Here is an 18151-nt window from a genome sequence, read left to right as displayed (position 1 = left end):
TATGATGTTGATAACTTAATGATAGGTACCTAGCATGTGAGGATGATATTGCATGGATTGTTATTGACATGTGATGATGTTATATAATGGAGATGCATTAATTATGAGTTACGTGGGATGCATGAGTTGCATGAGACTTATGAGTTGCGTGTGGTGCTTGAGAAGCCAGACGTGGCTATATTGCATTGGACCCTGGGCCCAGAGAGGGGTTGAGACAGGGGGGACCATGACGGGAGGCATTCCATGCGTGGGCCGTTGGGTGTTTAACTGCGCAACTCACTGGCCACAAAGGGTTTAACGGTGGGTGGATTGCCTTTGCACGGGCCGCTGGGTGTTTAACCGTGCAACATACCGGCCCTGGGAGGGTGTGAGAACGGTATGCCCGCATTGGATACAACTAAGGGAATTGACGAGGTACGCCCATTGTGCGGAGTGCCAAGTTGAGACTCTTAGGAGAGGAGATGTGTATGAGCATATAGTGAGCATGTGTATGAAAGCTTGTATGATTGAAAAAAAATGATGTTTGGTAATTATATGAGATGTATTTGTTGTTTATAGTTAATGATGATATTTTGGTGCACGGTGTGGGGTGGGAATTGGGTAGCTCTATGTTCATATATGATGTTATCTATCTCTCACCGTCCTGTTTTTATGTGGTTTTCTTTTAGGTGAAGATGAAGGCACTCATAGTGTTGAGTTCTAAATGGAAAGGGTTCTGCTCTGATAGGATGTGACATTGGGGCATGAATTTAGGATGCTTTAGTTATGAATTGTTATTTGTCGTTTGAGGAGACTTATTTTTAGGAGTTTTATATTCACCTTATATTTGTAAATTCTGGATCCCTTTCATTTTTCTTTAGAGACCTTGATAATTTTCTTTTAAGAGTAAAACTTTATTATTATTATTATTATTATTTCTATTTATTTCAAGACTTGTGAACCTATGAGTTTTTATTAAAATATGTGGACCCTTCTTGATGTTATATTTATTGAATTATTCTTATTGTTGTTACTTATCTATTATGGGGTAGAAGGGTGTCACACAAGGTTCGTCTCATCCCTGTTCATTAGTGTGAGGAACCACAGTCACATTCCAATCCACACAAGTCTTGCAATTAACCCTATGACAGGGCTGCCATATTTGACATAAGTGATGCGTGTTAATTGCCTCACTCATCCCACACTATGCCAGGGGCACGCTCGTCCTTGAAGCATCACTACTCAAGGTTCGTCTCATCCCTGGTCATTAGTGTGAGGTACCACAATCACAATCATAATCATATCCACACAACATCTCATCTCATATCTCAATTCCATATTACATACACAATTCCATATCACATACACAACAGATAAATCCAACAAAAATAAGGGTTTACACACCCCTAATGCAATTCACATCTAGATCATCAATTCTTATCAATTAACATAATAATAACATTCATAAATTAATAAAATAATCAATAGAATTATCAATTTAATATAATTTAACATAAACGGTAAAACCCACAATTATTCTAAAACCTAGCTCACATGCACTTTTCTACAATTTCGTTCTCTCTCCCAAATCGTTATTCTTACAAATTAAATATATATTTCTAATCCTCAACACATACAGAATCTAATGGTATCATTAATTCCTCAAACAGAAATAATCTAATTTTTCCAAAACCTAACTTACAGGCACTTTTCTATAATTTCGTTCTCTCTCCCAGAGCATCATTTTTACAAATAAATCATATATTCGTAATCCTAAATACATACAGAATCACATAAGACCAATAATTCTCCAAACAGAAATAATTATAAAATTACTCATAATCATAAGGGACTCTTCCTCTACCCAATTCCCTCATGTAACTCTACATATAAATAATCCCCTTTTCCCCCGTACCTGGATAAACAGCAGTTGAAACCAAAACAGAGATCTCTTGATCTCCTCCTCTAAGTGCCCCTCAATCTTCAGAGAGTGTAGAAGGGAAAGAAGAGAATGTAGAAGAAAGAAGTCAGAACTAAAAGAAGTCAGAACTGAAAAATATGATTTTAGGAGTGCGAGAGCACTCAATTTATAGGCATCAAGATTCGCGAAACGGCCCGTTTCAAATCCGAAATGGCTCGTTTCAAATCCGGAACGGCCCGTTCTGAAATCTCACGTCATGTGTAAAATTCACATCCAAAACGGCCCCGTCTGGGGTTTGCATTAAAACTCTCAACGGTCATATTTTGAAACGGTCCGTTCTCAAATAAGGTTCAAAGGCCATTTCTGAAGTCCGGAACGGCCCTGTAGACCCCTAAAATTGTCCGGGTCGGAAATAAAGCTTGAAGACTCTCGAAGACTGAAGGAAGATCAGCCAGAAGGACTCCTGGAAGGCCCTAGGAGGGTTCTCTGTAGGTCTAGAGGTCTTAGAATAGCTCAAAATAAGGAAGTGGAGGGAATGAAGCCCAATACGGCCGTACTGAACTTAATACGGCCGTATTGAAGCTTCAATACGGCCGCAGTGAACTCAATACGGCGTATTGAAGTTTCAGAAACTTCAATACGGCCGTACTGAAATCAATACGGCCGTATTGAAGCTTCAATACAGCCGTATTGAACTCAATACGGCCGTATTGAAGTTCAAAAATTTCAATACGGCCGTATTGCTTCTGTAGGCCGTATTGCGCCTATTCCCTATAAATATGACGTCAATTGGACGTCATTCCACACTTTTTCACATAGTTTTAACCCTCTCCTTGAGTATTCTGGGGTTTTTGAGCAGTGTTCTGTCCTAGAAATCACTCGGAGAGTTGATCCGACGAAGTTCTTGAGCCCCGAGCCATTTTGCTTGAGGATCGAACCTAGTCGAAGGGAAATCCTCCGGATTTCCATAGTTAAAAGTTTTTAGAAGGAGCGAGCGAGCTTGTAGAGCGAGGGAACGCCAAAAAGCTTCCCAGTTTTACTCAATATATAAAAGCACGCTTCAAGAGGTTTCTTCTTAAATCCTTCCTTTTACTGCTTTCTGTGTGCATATTTAAACTGTCATCATGTAGATAGTTAATTTATAATTGCTTAGAATAAATAGGGGTAATTTAGTAATTTTACGCTGTTATTTTAGAAAATAATCTGTCATAGGGAACCCGAAAGGGGCGCTGTGGGGTGCTAACACCTTCCCCACGCGTAACCGACTCCCTTACCCAACTCTGGTTGTAATGGCCAAAGTTGATTTATAAAATCAATTGCCTTATCCCTTTTTCCAATGTTTTGAGTAAAACATTGGTGGCGACTCCACGAACCCTCCTTTTACGAAAACCACTAATCCATGGAGGGTCCCGCTTGGGATTAATATGGATTGGTGAGACGTTTTAATAAATAAATTGGATAGGATCGACAAGGTCTCAGTTTGAGAACAAGTCGTTCTAATAATCCAATACATTTTCAAAACTAAAATAATAAGCGAGCTCGACCGTCTTCGCGACCGCCGAGGCCCGTTTGGGCCGGTGGCGACAGATGGCGACTTCACTGGGGAAGCTTCGAGAGTCAGTCCCATTTAGTGACAGATTATTTTTAACAAATAATAGTTAAAATTACTTCATTACCCCTTGCTTGTATGATAACATGCTTTATATATTTGGCTTTAAATAACTGTTGTATTTTTAAAATTTACGCAATTGTTTGAAATAAAAACTGCACACAAACCTTTGCACACAACAGTTCCCTCTATACCCGGGGGCATGAGTGATTAACCATAGGGAGTGGATGTTAGTACGGCCGGTTGTCGAATGGGTCTATAGGTGCCCGTAGACCGTTGTCGGAAAACATCACTCAAGGTGATAACCATGAACTTGAGTCCGACGGTGCGTTGGAGCTTTCCATCGACCTACGATGAGAGGAATTGGGTCCCTATAATGGGGGCACCTTGGGGACCTCAGACCGGTGAGAACAGTTAGATCCACCTTGAATATGCACTTTTCTGCAGGATACCCCTACCTCGTGACTCGCTCGTGACTGTTCGTGGATGAGTGAATTGTTTGTGCATTTTTATGTGACATTGTATGAGCATACATTGCACCTTTTAAACATACAACATTCCTTTTAAAATAAAAAGAATAAATAGAAATAAAGATCTTCTAGTACATGGTGTTAACATCTACCTTCATCACATTCATATAGGTAGTTTCCCTTTTCACCCAAAAAAAATAATAATAATACAAAAGAAAAATACCTAAAGAAAAAAAAGAAGAAGAATACGTATTTATCCAAACCAAGTAATATCATGCATCATTTTAGGAACATCCCAAAAACATGATAATGCTTAGTTGAATAAACACAATGCATGCATATTCATCGTCATCATCTCATATCATGCATATAGATCATGGAGGGATCTAGGAGTCATTCATTTCATACATCCCTCCTAGTAATTCATTAATAAACATTAATAAAAAGAAAGAAATAATCGATGCGTATGTTCAAGATGGATCGCACGCCATTTGTTATTAAGTGTAAGCCAACAACCGTGCCAAGCGAGCGCACATCAACTCCGTTGTTGGTAATCAAGAGAAATAAAGGGGAAGGTCCGACACCGTTAAGGATCATCGCTCCAAGGCCTTTTCCCTACGAATCAAATAAGGCTGTGCCATGGATATACGACATCCACTTTTCTGCCGACAGCGATATCTCTAACATCGCTGGACTTGGGGGCATGAATAGGAGTGGCAGGATCTACACTCCCGATGATCTTCATAACAAAGCCCCCAAGAATAAAGAAAAAAAAAAGAAAACCGAGGAAAAAGAATCCGAGGAGGAGACAGACGAGCTGTTAAAGTTTATCCGACAGAGCGAGTACTCCATCGTGGATCAACTTCATAGGACGCCAGCAAAGATTACGCTGTTGTCGTTGATCCTATGCTCCGAACCGCATCGGCAAGCTCTGTTGAAAGTCTTGAACGAGGCATACGTGTCGCACACTATCTCCCAAGACGAGTTTGAGGGGATTGTTAGTCACATCAAGGCTAATGATCACCTCACCTTCATCGATGAAGAAATCCCCGCCGAGGGATCAAACCACAACAAGCCCTTGCACATCTCTATAAAGTGCAAGGAGTATCACATCGCTAAAGTCTTGGTAGATAATGGATCTTCCTTGAACGTAATGCCAAAAAGAGCGCTCAAGCAAGTGGCAATCAAGGGAATCCAAATGCGCCCGAGCAACATGATCGTTCGAGCCTTCGATGGATCTAAAAGAGAAGTGGTGGGAGAGATCAATCTTCCAATCCAAATTGGACCCACTATCTTCAACGTCGAATTTCAAGTGATGGACATCACTCCCGCATACAGCTGTCTCCTCGGCCGACCTTGGATTCATGATGCGAAAGTTGTTCCTTCTACGCTCCACCAGAAAGTCAAGTTCATAATGGGTGACAAGCTGGTGACCGTGCAAGCTGAAGATGACATACTCATCAGCAAGCCATCCACCATACCTTATGTGGATGCAGCAGAGGAAGCTTTGGAAACCGCCTTCCAAGCATTGGAAATTGCCAATGTTGAAACGTTTCCCCGAGAAATGAAGAAGGTAGCTCATATGCTCACAAAGAACGGATACTTGCCAGGACAAGGATTAGGCAAGGACTCCCAAGGAATCCCGGAGCTACCCATTATCAAGGACAATCCGGGAAAACAAGGGTTAGGATACAACCCTGTTAAAGATCAAAGAACGAAGAGGAATCAAGATCCTTCTCGACGTTCTTTAAGCCAGATCTTTAGGAAGGCCGGTTCACAAGCGTCAAGGCCGGTCGTCGTCGTCAAAATGTTTTTCTCCTTCCGATAGGGATGTATAGACTCAGTGACTATTAGAGATCACTCCTCGGGGACAGCCCGACCCCCGAGCCTCGATAGGGCACATGTTTCCGCTGCGATTATAATAAAATCATTCTTCATTAATTCTTTATTGCTTCTTTTCTTGCTTGCAATAAAATTCTAGACCACATTATTTTAACCCTGTTTGAATAAGCATAAATGAGGTTAAAATCATCTTAATAATAATAAACCCACATCATTTTTATGTGGAAGTGTGTGTGTCAACTTGGAGCACCTTTTCTTGGCCTCAATAAGTGCCATCATAAAGAAATCCTAAAGAGCAAAAGACCCGCTAGGAATCCCACAAAAGGGTGACCTAGGCAAAAGTTAGGGTTACAAAATAAGAACAAGAGACCCGCTAGGAATCCCACGAAAAGGGTGACCTAGGCAAAAGTTAGGGTTACAAAATAATGAACAAAAACAAAAGCCCGCTAAGACATCACAAAAGGGTGTTTTAGGCAAAAGTTAGGGCCGTCAAAAAAAGAAAAAAACAAAATAAATCCATGATGGTACCATCAATTGAATTCAACAAGGGGCTCAAGAAAAGCTATCCAAGTTGTCAAAGCACAATCATTAATAACAAAGATGTGCTTAACCTCATAAGTGTTTAATCGAACAAGCCTAAACACATAAGCCTACCATGGCCAGCCATTCTTACAAAAACCATTTTTTAAAAATAAAATAATCCCCTCTAAAACACAAACCTTTGAAAATATATCCTTTCCTTCTTTTCTCTCTTGTCCCAACGATTTTTGAATAATCTAGTGGAAACATGGAGATATAGTGGTCAATAGGAGGGTTGACATATCTTTTAAAGGAAGGGAAGGATCATTTGGTTGATGACACCAAAATCAAATACGCATCATTCCTCGGTAACAGAAATCGGCAGCGCACAGCCCGTCTAGAGGAATGGCAAAAATCCAAACAGAAAAAACGCATCGGTTAATTCTTTTGAAAAATGAATCAAATAGAATTAGGTGCATCATATACTGCATACATGCATACAGATGATAGGTGTACTGGAAGATCACTTATTCTCTGTTTATTGAAAAAACAAAAAATATATAAACTTCAGAAAAACAATACGCCCGTATCATGTTCAGTACGCCCGTACCAAAATTAGGATTATGAACAAATTTTCAATTCAATACGGGCATACTGAAATGGATACGGCCGTATTGGCCATAAAGAAATTTTCAAAGACCTCGTCATGAGGCAATTGCATAAAATAGAAAAAATAGAAAAATTGCTTGTGTATGACAGCAGCAAACAAAATGCAAAGATTCAGAAAATCAACAGCGTCATACAGAATAACTGAGCCTGGAGAGGCTTGCCGAAAGAATACTCTCAGAATAACTGAGCCTGGAGAGGCTTGCCGAAAGAATACTCTCAGAATAATTGAGCCTGGAGAGGCTTGCCGAAATAATACTCCTTCAGAATAATTGAGCCTGGAGAGGCTCGCCGAAATAATACTCTCTCAGAATAATTGAGCCTGGAGAGGCTCGCCAAAATAATACTCCTCAGAGACATTTCTGTACAGAAAAAGCCGAAAAACAACAGAAAAGGCAAAAATACAGAAAAAGCCAAAAAATGACAAAAAAGGCAAAAATACAGAAAAAGCCAAAAAATGACAAAAAAGGCAAACATACAGAAAAAGTCAAAAGTCGACAAAAAAAAAAAAAAGACAAAGATTTCACATCTTTCAGAATAACTGAGCCTGGAGAGGCTCGCCGAAATAATACTCTCAGAATAATTGAGCCTGGAGAGGCTTGCTGAAATAATACTCTCATCAGAATAACTGAGCCTGGAGAGGCTTACTGAAATAATACTCTCTCAGAAATAACTGAGCCTGGAGAGGCTTGCCGAAATAATACTCTCATCAGAATAACTGAGCCTGGAGAGGCTCGCCAAAATAATACTCCACATCAAAGAATAATTGAGCCTGGAGAGGCTCGCAGAAATAATACTCCCCAGAGGGAACCTCAACTCATGCTCTTGGATTCAAAATCCCCAGCGAGAGCTATCAAAGCAAGATCGACGACATTCCCAATGGAAGCACGATCACCCAAGCAGTATATCTAGTCAAAGGACTTAAAACTTCCTCAGTGGAAGATAGCTCTCTGACTCAAGTGTTGAGTGAGGCTAAGCCTGCAGAGGCTTCCTAAATAATACTCTGGGATACATAAGATCCCTCATTCCCCAATCGCCTACTCAAGAGGCACTCCTTCAAAAAGAGGAAAAATAAAAAAGATCAATAACCATTCCCCAAGCGGAATTTGGCACTCAGCCGAACACTGAACTTCAAATCCCCAGTCGCCTACTCAAGAGGCACCCCTTCAAAAAGAAAAAAAAAAAAAAAAATCAAAAAGATCAATAACCATTCCCCAAGAGGAATTCGGCATTCAGCCAATCATCAAACATCAAGATAATTCGCCTATTCAGAGGCACTCTTTCAAAAAAGAGAAAAAATCGAAAAGATCAATAATCATTCCCCAAACGGAATCCGGCTCTCAGCCTATCATTGAACATCAAGATGATCTGCCTAACAGAAGAGGCCAATCACAACCAATGACAAAATCCCCTGGCGGATAACAGCCTACACAGAGGCAACAAAATCCAAAAATTAAAAAGAGTTACCCGAATAAGGATAACCGGGATACTCCACCTACGTCAAAAGGACGTCAGCCAAACATAAGGCATTGCTCAACTCAGAGAGAAAGAGCATCTGTGTCTATACCCCAAGGAGTCAGAAATTCCCCAAGGGTACCAACAATGCAATGCAAGTTGGGGCACAGGAACCTGTGAATGACTGCACATCCCCTAGACGGATCCCTGCGTTATCCAGCCCTCAGTGGCACAAAAATCAAAAACAATCGTCGAAGCAGCATCGTGGACTGTGGAGACAAAATCAACATCCAGAATCCCCAGCGGATAACAGCCTACACAGAGGCAGCAAAAAATCAGAAAATCAAAAAAGAGTTACCCGAACAAGGATAACCGGGATACTCCACCAACGTCGAAAGGACGTCAGCCAATCATAAGGCACCGCTCACATCAGAAAGAGCATCTTTGTGTCTATACCCCAAGGAGTCAGAAATTCCCCAAGGGTACCAACAATGCAATGCAAGTTGGGGCACAGGAACCTGTGAATGACTGCACATCCCCTAGACGGATCCCTGCGTTATCCAGCCCTCAGTGGCACAAAATCAAAAAACAACCGTTGAAGCAGCATCGTGGACTGTGGAGACAAAATCATCACAAATCCCTGAAAAGGAGATATTCACGCTACCCCGTCGTCACAAACACGGAGGTATGCAGCTTCCGGCTCGAGCAATGAGCGAAGCTATCTCTGGAAAGGAGGTACTCACTGCTTACCGTTGTCACAAGGGTACTTAGCTTCCGGCTCGAACAAAGAGTGAAGCTAAGCCTGGAGAGGCGGTACTCACAGCTTCCAGCTTGGGCAGCAAGCAAAGCAAAGCCTGGAGAGGCGAAACTCACACTGCTCACCGTCGTCACAAAGGTGCTTAGTTTCCGGCTCGAACAAAGAGCGAGACTAAGCCTGGAGAGGCGAAACTCACACTGCTACCGTTGTCACAAGGGTACTTAGCTTCCGGCTCGAACAAAGAGTGAAGCTAAGCCTGGAGAGGCGGTACTCACAGCTTCCAGCTTGGGCAGCAAGCAAAGCAAAGCCTGGAGAGGCGAAACTCTCACTGCTCACCATCGTCACAAAAGTGCTTAGTTTCCGGCTCGAACAAAGAGCGAGACTAAGCCTGGAGAGGCGAAACTCACACTGCTACCGTTGTCACAAGGGTACTTAGCTTCCGGCTCGAACAAAGAGTGAAGCTAAGCCTGGAGAGGCGGTACTCACAGCTTCCAGCTTGGGCAGCAAGCAAAGCAAAACCTGGAGAGGCTACTCGACAATTTTCCACCGGAAGACGCTACAAGTCAGAAGGTCGGCGCATCACCCGGACAATTGGGTCAACTCCTTTACTTGTCAGCCGATACACCAAAAGGCCGTCCGACTAAGTAAAGGGGGGGCAGCTGTAGACCCCTAAAATTGTCCGGGTCGGAAATAAAGCTTGAAGACTCTCGAAGACTGAAGGAAGATCAGCCAGAAGGACTCCTGGAAGGCCCTAGGAGGGTTCTCTGTAGGTCTAGAGGTCTTAGAATAGCTCAAAATAAGGAAGTGGAGGGAATGAAGCCCAATACGGCCGTACTGAACTTAATACGGCCGTATTGAAGCTTCAATACGGCCGCAGTGAACTCAATACGGCGTATTGAAGTTTCAGAAACTTCAATACGGCCGTACTGAAATCAATACGGCCGTATTGAAGCTTCAATACAGCCGTATTGAACTCAATACGGCCGTATTGAAATTTCTGAATTTCAATACGGCCGTATTGAACTCAATACGGCCGTATTGAAGTTCAAAAATTTCAATACGGCCGTATTGCTTCTGTAGGCCGTATTGCGCCTATTCCCTATAAATATGACGTCAATTGGACGTCATTCCACACTTTTTCACATAGTTTTAACCCTCTCCTTGAGTATTCTGGGGTTTTTGAGCAGTGTTCTGTCCTAGAAATCACTCGGAGAGTTGATCCGACGAAGTTCTTGAGCCCCGAGCCATTTTGCTTGAGGATCGAACCTAGTCGAAGGGAAATCCTCCGGATTTCCATAGTTAAAAGTTTTTAGAAGGAGCGAGCGAGCTTGTAGAGCAAGGGAACGCCAAAAAGCTTCCCAGTTTTACTCAATATATAAAAGCACGCTTCAAGAGGTTTCTTCTTAAATCCTTCCTTTTACTGCTTTCTGTGTGCATATTTAAACTGTCATCATGTAGATAGTTAATTTATAATTGCTTAGAATAAATAGGGGTAATTTAGTAATTTTACGCTGTTATTTTAGAAAATAATCTGTCATAGGGAACCCGAAAGGGGCGCTGTGGGGTGCTAACACCTTCCCCACGCGTAACCGACTCCCTTACCCAACTCTGGTTGTAATGGCCAAAGTTGATTTATAAAATCAATTGCCTTATCCCTTTTTCCAATGTTTTGAGTAAAACATTGGTGGCGACTCCACGAACCCTCCTTTTACGAAAACCACTAATCCATGGAGGGTCCCGCTTGGGATTAATATGGATTGGTGAGACGTTTTAATAAATAAATTGGATAGGATCGACAAGGTCTCAGTTTGAGAACAAGTCGTTCTAATAATCCAATACATTTTCAAAACTAAAATAATAAGCGAGCTCGACCGTCTTCGCGACCGCCGAGGCCCGTTTGGGCCGGTGCTAAGAATCATAGACAAATTTTATGGTTTTGAACGGGCCGTTCCAAATCCGGAACGGCCCGTTCCGGCTCCCAAAAGTAGGTCTATTTAGTAATTTGGAATGGCCTGTTCCGTGCTACTAAACCACCTTAATTGGGCTCTTGACCTAGTGGAAATTGGGTTGTTACACCTATGGGAACCCTAAGAGAATGCATTTTTGGTGATTGAATGAAAAGTTTAATAACTATGTAATTATGTGCATTATATGTCATGTTTGAACTATACATATAATTTATTTCATGTAATTTAAATTGTTTGAGAACTTGTGAATGCATGTAGTTCCTATAAGTAACCATTGCTTATAGAGAAAAGTGAAGATTGATGTTATATGCTCGAATATATGAAATTAAGGTTGGATTTGAGTAATTGAGGGTATAATAAACTAATATTAGGCTTTAATTTATGTTTTTACCTATTGGAAATGAGAAGAGAGTTTGGGTATTAGTTGTGCCTTGTTCTGAATTCTTGTATGATTATACTTTGATATTGATGGGATTTCTTTGTGTGTGATTAATAAAATTGAGTTTTTGGTGTTGGGTTAGAAATTAGATATTTGGGCTATAGTTTAGACTCAAGAATCATCTAAAAATGTTAAGGAATGATCGAGTTATGTGAGTTAAAAGATGAACCTCATATTCTATAGGCGAAATGTAACATGTGTATATTATAAGCCTTTAGAGTAGACATGAATGAAATAATTAGGATTTCTAATCTACATGAAAGTTGTATACTTGGATATAAGCTTTCAAATACCATTGGAATAACTTAAAAAGGAGGTCTAGAACTCGAGTTATGTTCAAGTTAGTGAGAGGAGGTCAGGCTGTCAGATTTAGGTTGAAATGTTGAGATTTTGTAATTTTTAAAAATAGTTGATGGTAGAACTAGCTCTTAATATAAGCATAGAAGTTGTACAAAATTGCCTTATATTTCAAGGAACATTAATATCAAATTGATACCATATGTATGTCTGTAGATAAGGTGTTTAGACAACACAATGTCATAGAAGATTAAGTTATGAAAATATAGTGTGTGAAAGACGATAATGAATAACTTTACTGTTTAGGTGTTTCATCTTATGAATAATTTGAGGTACCTATAACAATATTTAGGAAAGAGAAATCATGAAAGAGAATAATTGTGAATATTTATGATGTGATTTGATTGTTAATGACTTGAGGTGTATCGAGCTAATGTATGTAAATGTGTGTTTGAAATGTGAACTTATGACTCTTGTGTGATACAATGTATTATGTGTTGGTTATCTTGTCCAAGGAATGATTCTTGTACTAATTGTTTGAGATGATTGAATATGAAATGTGAAGTTATGACAATTGAATGTTGTAAATGAAATGTGTACAACAAATCATTAAACAATAAATTGTTTGAGTATTTATATCGATATCTTGATAAAGTGAATGAGGTTTTTCCTTTGTATATAGATGAGGCTATTGTGAAAGTAAATTGACATGCATTTATGATGCATATTATTATAATATGATAATGTTGTGAGTCCTGTTCGACATGCATCGTACGCTTAATTGAGACTTAGCCTTCGGGTGGTGGCCTTCTGTAACACCCCAGTTTTCAATAAAGTTATTATTATTATTATAATAATAATAATTATTATTATATGATATTTGGTCATAATTATTTTAATAATTATAGAAGAATATTATTTTGTACGTTTTAAATAATTATTGTTTTGGACAATTATTTTGTACGTATTAAATAAGTATTTTTTATTAGCATATTTAAATAAATATTTATATGTTTTAAGAGAAGGTTGATTTTATATGATATTTTGTTATTGAAATTATATTATTATATTCGGCTAAAACACTAATTTGGTCCCTTATAATAATTGTTTGTTTCAATTTAGTCTCACTTTTATTTTTGGTTTCAATTTGGTCCCAAACTAATTAATTGGTTTCAATTTGGTCCCTTAAAAATTAATTGGTTTCAATTTGGGACTTCCGTCCAAATTATTTAAACGGAGTTAACTTTTGTCCACGTGGATGCCACGTAGATGCATACGTGGATACCACGTGGATGCCATGTGGATGCCACGTGGATGACAATTTTTTTTAAAATACCTGGACCCAGAACGGCCCGTTCTGAAACTGGAACGGGCCGTTCTGGTTTCTTTTTTGGTGTATGAATTTTGCATTCAGAACGGCCCGTTCCAAATGCAAAATTAACACACAAAAAGTGAAACCAGAACGGCCCGTTCCGGTTTCAGAACGGGCCGTTCCGGTTTTAACTTTTTTTTAAAAAATATAATATATTAATAATTTTACAAAATATATATTATTAATTATATTTTAATTATGTTGTTATATATAATAAAATAAATATTTTAATAAAATAAGTAATTTTAAAATTTTTACCATAAAAAATACTTTTCAAAATTATTACATTTTTTAATAAAATTAATAAAGAATATCATAACATTACGATTTTAGTTTCTCCCATTAAAAATTAATAATTTTAATATATATACATATATATATATATATATATATATATATATATATTGCGGAAAAATATAATGTATATTTCTCTGATTTGGGAAAAATACAAAAGTGGTATAAATAGAATACAAGGGAATAAATCTTCACACTAATCTATCCCTAAAAATATGGGAAATAATTCTCCCTATAAATGCTGTATCTAAATAATTAAAGGATGGGAAATAAAATTGATCTTATTAACATTAAATTTTTACAAATCAGAATTGAATATTCTGATTGATATATGCTGATTTCCAACAGATTCTGATTGATATGTGCTGATATCCAACATATATATATAATGTTTTAAAATTAAACAATTATTTATCTATTCAAATTAACATATGTTATAATTTTTGATATTATATCAATAATATTATTAATATATTTATAGATAAACTAATATACTTTTACAAAAATATAAGTATATTAATTAGAAATATATATCTGATCTTATATATTTATATTTTTGTAAAAATATATTAATATATATTTATCAAATTATTAGCTTATTTATAAATATAGGAAAATTATTATTGATATTAATTTATTAATAATATTAAAATATTAATAATATATAAATTTTATTTATTTAGTAATAATAAATATATATCATTTGATACATTACAAAAAATTATAATATATGTTAATTTAAATAAGCAAACAATTATATAGTTTTAAAACATTATATATATATATATATTAAAATTTTAAAATTATTATATTTTTAATAAGAAAGACTAAAATTGCACAATCATGATATTTGAGAGATTAAAATTATTCAATTAAAAATGGTGAGACTAAAATTACACAACTATAATCTTTTAAAGACTGAAATTACTCAATTAAAACCTTAGGGATCAAAATTGCATAATTACCAAAAAATACAATGAAGGCACTATTCTCAGTTTTGGAACGGACCGTTCTGAAACCAGAACGGGCGTTCTGAAACCAGAACGGGCCGTTCTGAAACCAGAACGCCCCGTTCTGATGCACTTTTTGTGTGTTAATTTTGCACCTGGAACGGGCCGTTCCGGATGCAAAACTAAACACCAAAAGTGCAACCAGAACGACCCGTTCCGGTTTCAGAACGGGCCGTTCTGGGTCCAGGTGTTTTAAAAAAATTTGGCATCCGTGTGGCATCCACGTATGCATCTACGTGGCATGCACGTGGTTAAAAGTTAACTCCGTTTAAATAATTTAGACGGAAGTCCCACATTGAAACCAATTAATTAATTTGGGACTAAATTGAAACCAATTAATTAGTTTGAGACCAAATTGAAACCAAAAATTAAAATGGGACTAAATTGAAGCAAACAATTAATATAAGGGACCAAATTAGTGTTTTAGCCATTATATTTTGGGTCAGAAATATAATATTATTATAGAGGAAAAATATTTTCTAATATACATGTATTTATTTTATTTAATTATTTTGAGGAAAAAGAGAAGTGGGTTAGAAGAGAAGGAAAATGGGTTGGGTTGACCCAGCCAAATGGATTAATTTTAAGGAGTCAGGTAGCGTTAACCCTATCTACCTCATTTGCGTTCTGAAGGGTTAGGAAAAAAAACGAGAAACAAAGAGCTCTAAGGAAGAGTACTCAGGAACGACCTTAGATCACACCTTTGTCTTCTGCTCATCCAGGTAAGGGGGGAGTGAGAAACCTCGCTCTGGGTGTGGGATTGTATGCTGGGTAGTGGGATTGGTCCCCAATCCTGTGTTTGCTATATTTTTATGTATGCTCATGTATGAGGGGTTTCTCCCAATTGTATCTGTTTTGCTTATTATTTTTCTTATATGCAATTAATTGTATGACTTGAGATCTCTATGGGTTCCTATGGGAAACCCTATGAGAAAACGGGCAAAATATGAATGTTTTCTATTTTGCCTTCTGATTACTTTGTTGTGTTCTTTGTTGGATGTGATGCATGAGTATGTGGTTAATTTTGAAAATAAATATGTTTTAATATGATCTAGAGTGCTCTATGGGTTCCTGCGGGAAACCCTATGAGAAATAGGCAAAATATGAAATATTTTCTGTTTTGATTTCTGATTTTTCTGTTATATTCCTTGTTTGATGAGATGTAAAAATATGTATTTAATTTTATAAATAAACGAGTTTTGATATAAATTAAAGTGCTCTGTAGAGGCTTTGTGAATATGATGATGTAAAGTGAAATGTGATTGAGACATGGGATATGAAATGTGATAATGAAATATGATGACGAAATGCGATGATGTGATATGACCATGGGAAATGATAATGTGATATGAGAATGCATAGAGTCGTGATTGACATGCATCATTTTCATAAGTGTTTTAAGGGTACGATATGGAATACACCGCCAGAGAAGGCCCCCTAGTGTAAAAGCTTTGGGGATTAGTCCTTGGAGATAGCTCGGTTTGGAAGTCCCAGTCTCGCCCATTGTGTGCATGGGATGTATCTTGCGCGGCTTAGCTATCCCGACGAGACTCTGGTAGTATATCCTTCTAGTGAGAGTGCGCAGAGGGTGTGACCCGGCATGTACTCCTAGACTACTCTTCGTGTATTGCTAGCGGCAATATGCCATGTGATGTTTTACTGGCGCCACATGCATGATAATATGTAGTCCGTGTCCATACTTATGCATTTTTAATGTTATGTGATAAAGTGATGGTTTATGTCTTGGATGAGTGTGATGTTATTATTAATTTATCTATGTTATACCTGTTTTGTTTGTGTTTGGCTATTCGGCGTACATTTCTACACTATGAGCCAGAGTGAGATGTTTCTCACTCCCTTTTCTCGTGTTGTTTTGCTGTGACTATTATACAGGTGATCATCAGTGTGAGGCTGAGGATGTTGGTGATGAAATTTAGGCTTCTATGTTGGGTTTTGCTCTGATAGAACATGTGACATCGGGACACAAATAGGATTAGTTTACGATGTTCTTATTAAATTATTTTGGAAAATTCAGTTTTATTTCTTTGTAATTTTACCGTCATGTTATTTGGATTAAGTTTATGAATGTGAACTCTTTACCCTTACGTAGTTGGAAATTTGATTTTTATTGATGTAAAATTATATATTTTTTTATAATTACTGTATATGTATGTTGGGGTAGAGGGTGTCACACCTTCAAGCAAAAAATGAAAATCGTTTCGGGCAATAATTGACAATTGATTTTATTGGTGCTAAATGCATATGCATTATGAGGTCCATGTCAATTGAATCATATGTACATGTATACAAGTGAATTTATGTGATGAATTATATTGGTTATATGATTTATTATTATTAGTTGAATTGTATTTTGTTGTATCAATATCTTTTTCTGTAATCTGTTATGATATATATTTTTACTTTTTTATTGTGTTTGGTTATCCAATTATATTCTACCTCGTGAGCCAGGTGAGATGTTTCTCACTCTCCTTGTTTTGTGTTATCTCTATTATATGTTCTTGTAAGTGATTTACATCATGAGGTTAAGGATGTTGTTGGTGTGACCTGGTCCTTGTAGTTGGGTTTCTGCTCTGATACGATGTGATATCGGGACGTAGAGAGAGATTATCTTCTTTTGTCAAGTTTTAAGATAATTGTTTGTTTTGTTGTAGTGGATTTAATTGAGATTTCAGTTGGTTTTGTTTGGTTAAAAATGTGATACCTTCTATGTTGAACACGTTAGATTTTATTTATGAAAGAGTCTTGTATTCAGTTTTATTTATTCGCGAGATAGAAGGTGTCACAAAAATGAAATCAAGAAATAGAAAATAGAAAATTTTAGCAGCTAAATCTTTGTCTACTTTTTTCCTTCATCGTCATTGCTGGCTATTTAGATTTTTTTTCAAAAAAATAAGACTCTCTTCTTTCATCTCACTCTACCTGAGTGCATGTTAATGAACATAATAATGCTTGAGTATTCCCTCTTATGTGAATTTATTAATTTTATTTTAAACTCTAAATTTTAATAATAACAATTTAAACTAATTATTTTTTATCATGCAAATTCAAAAAACACATGCACGAGTATTGAAAAATAGATTTGTTGACTTATTTAAATTTGCGTTTACTGGCTTATTTAACGTAGATAACGTAAGATAGGATATTAAATAGGCTAATAGGTCATACCATGCTTTTAAAAGAGTCAGGCTAGGCTTATAAAAAAAGTCTATGACAAATAATAGACCAAACTTGGGCTTTAATTTAATAAACTTGGTGTTTGCCTGCCTTGCTTGTCCTGGCCTTTTCTTATCCCCAATTTCATGTGCTTTTACGGTTTAGAATGACACGTAAGAAAATACCTAACACTTATTTTTTTGTTTTTAATAAGCTTTTAGGTTAATTGGTCACATAGTCCAACCCAATAGTCTTTTTATCCTCTATAGCCTTTTTTATTTTATTTAATAAATATTTTAATTATGTTACTAACCCAATTAATTTAATTAATTACGTTAGAAACTATAATTATTTTATCAAGAAATATTTTATTTATTTTG

This window comes from Cajanus cajan, chromosome 11, assembly GCF_000230855.2.
Source record: "Cajanus cajan strain Asha chromosome 11, NIPB_CcT2T_4, whole genome shotgun sequence".
Taxonomy (NCBI): domain Eukaryota; kingdom Viridiplantae; phylum Streptophyta; class Magnoliopsida; order Fabales; family Fabaceae; genus Cajanus; species Cajanus cajan.
The sequence above is the reverse complement of the archived record's forward strand: the minus strand, read 5'-3'. Positions refer to the sequence as shown.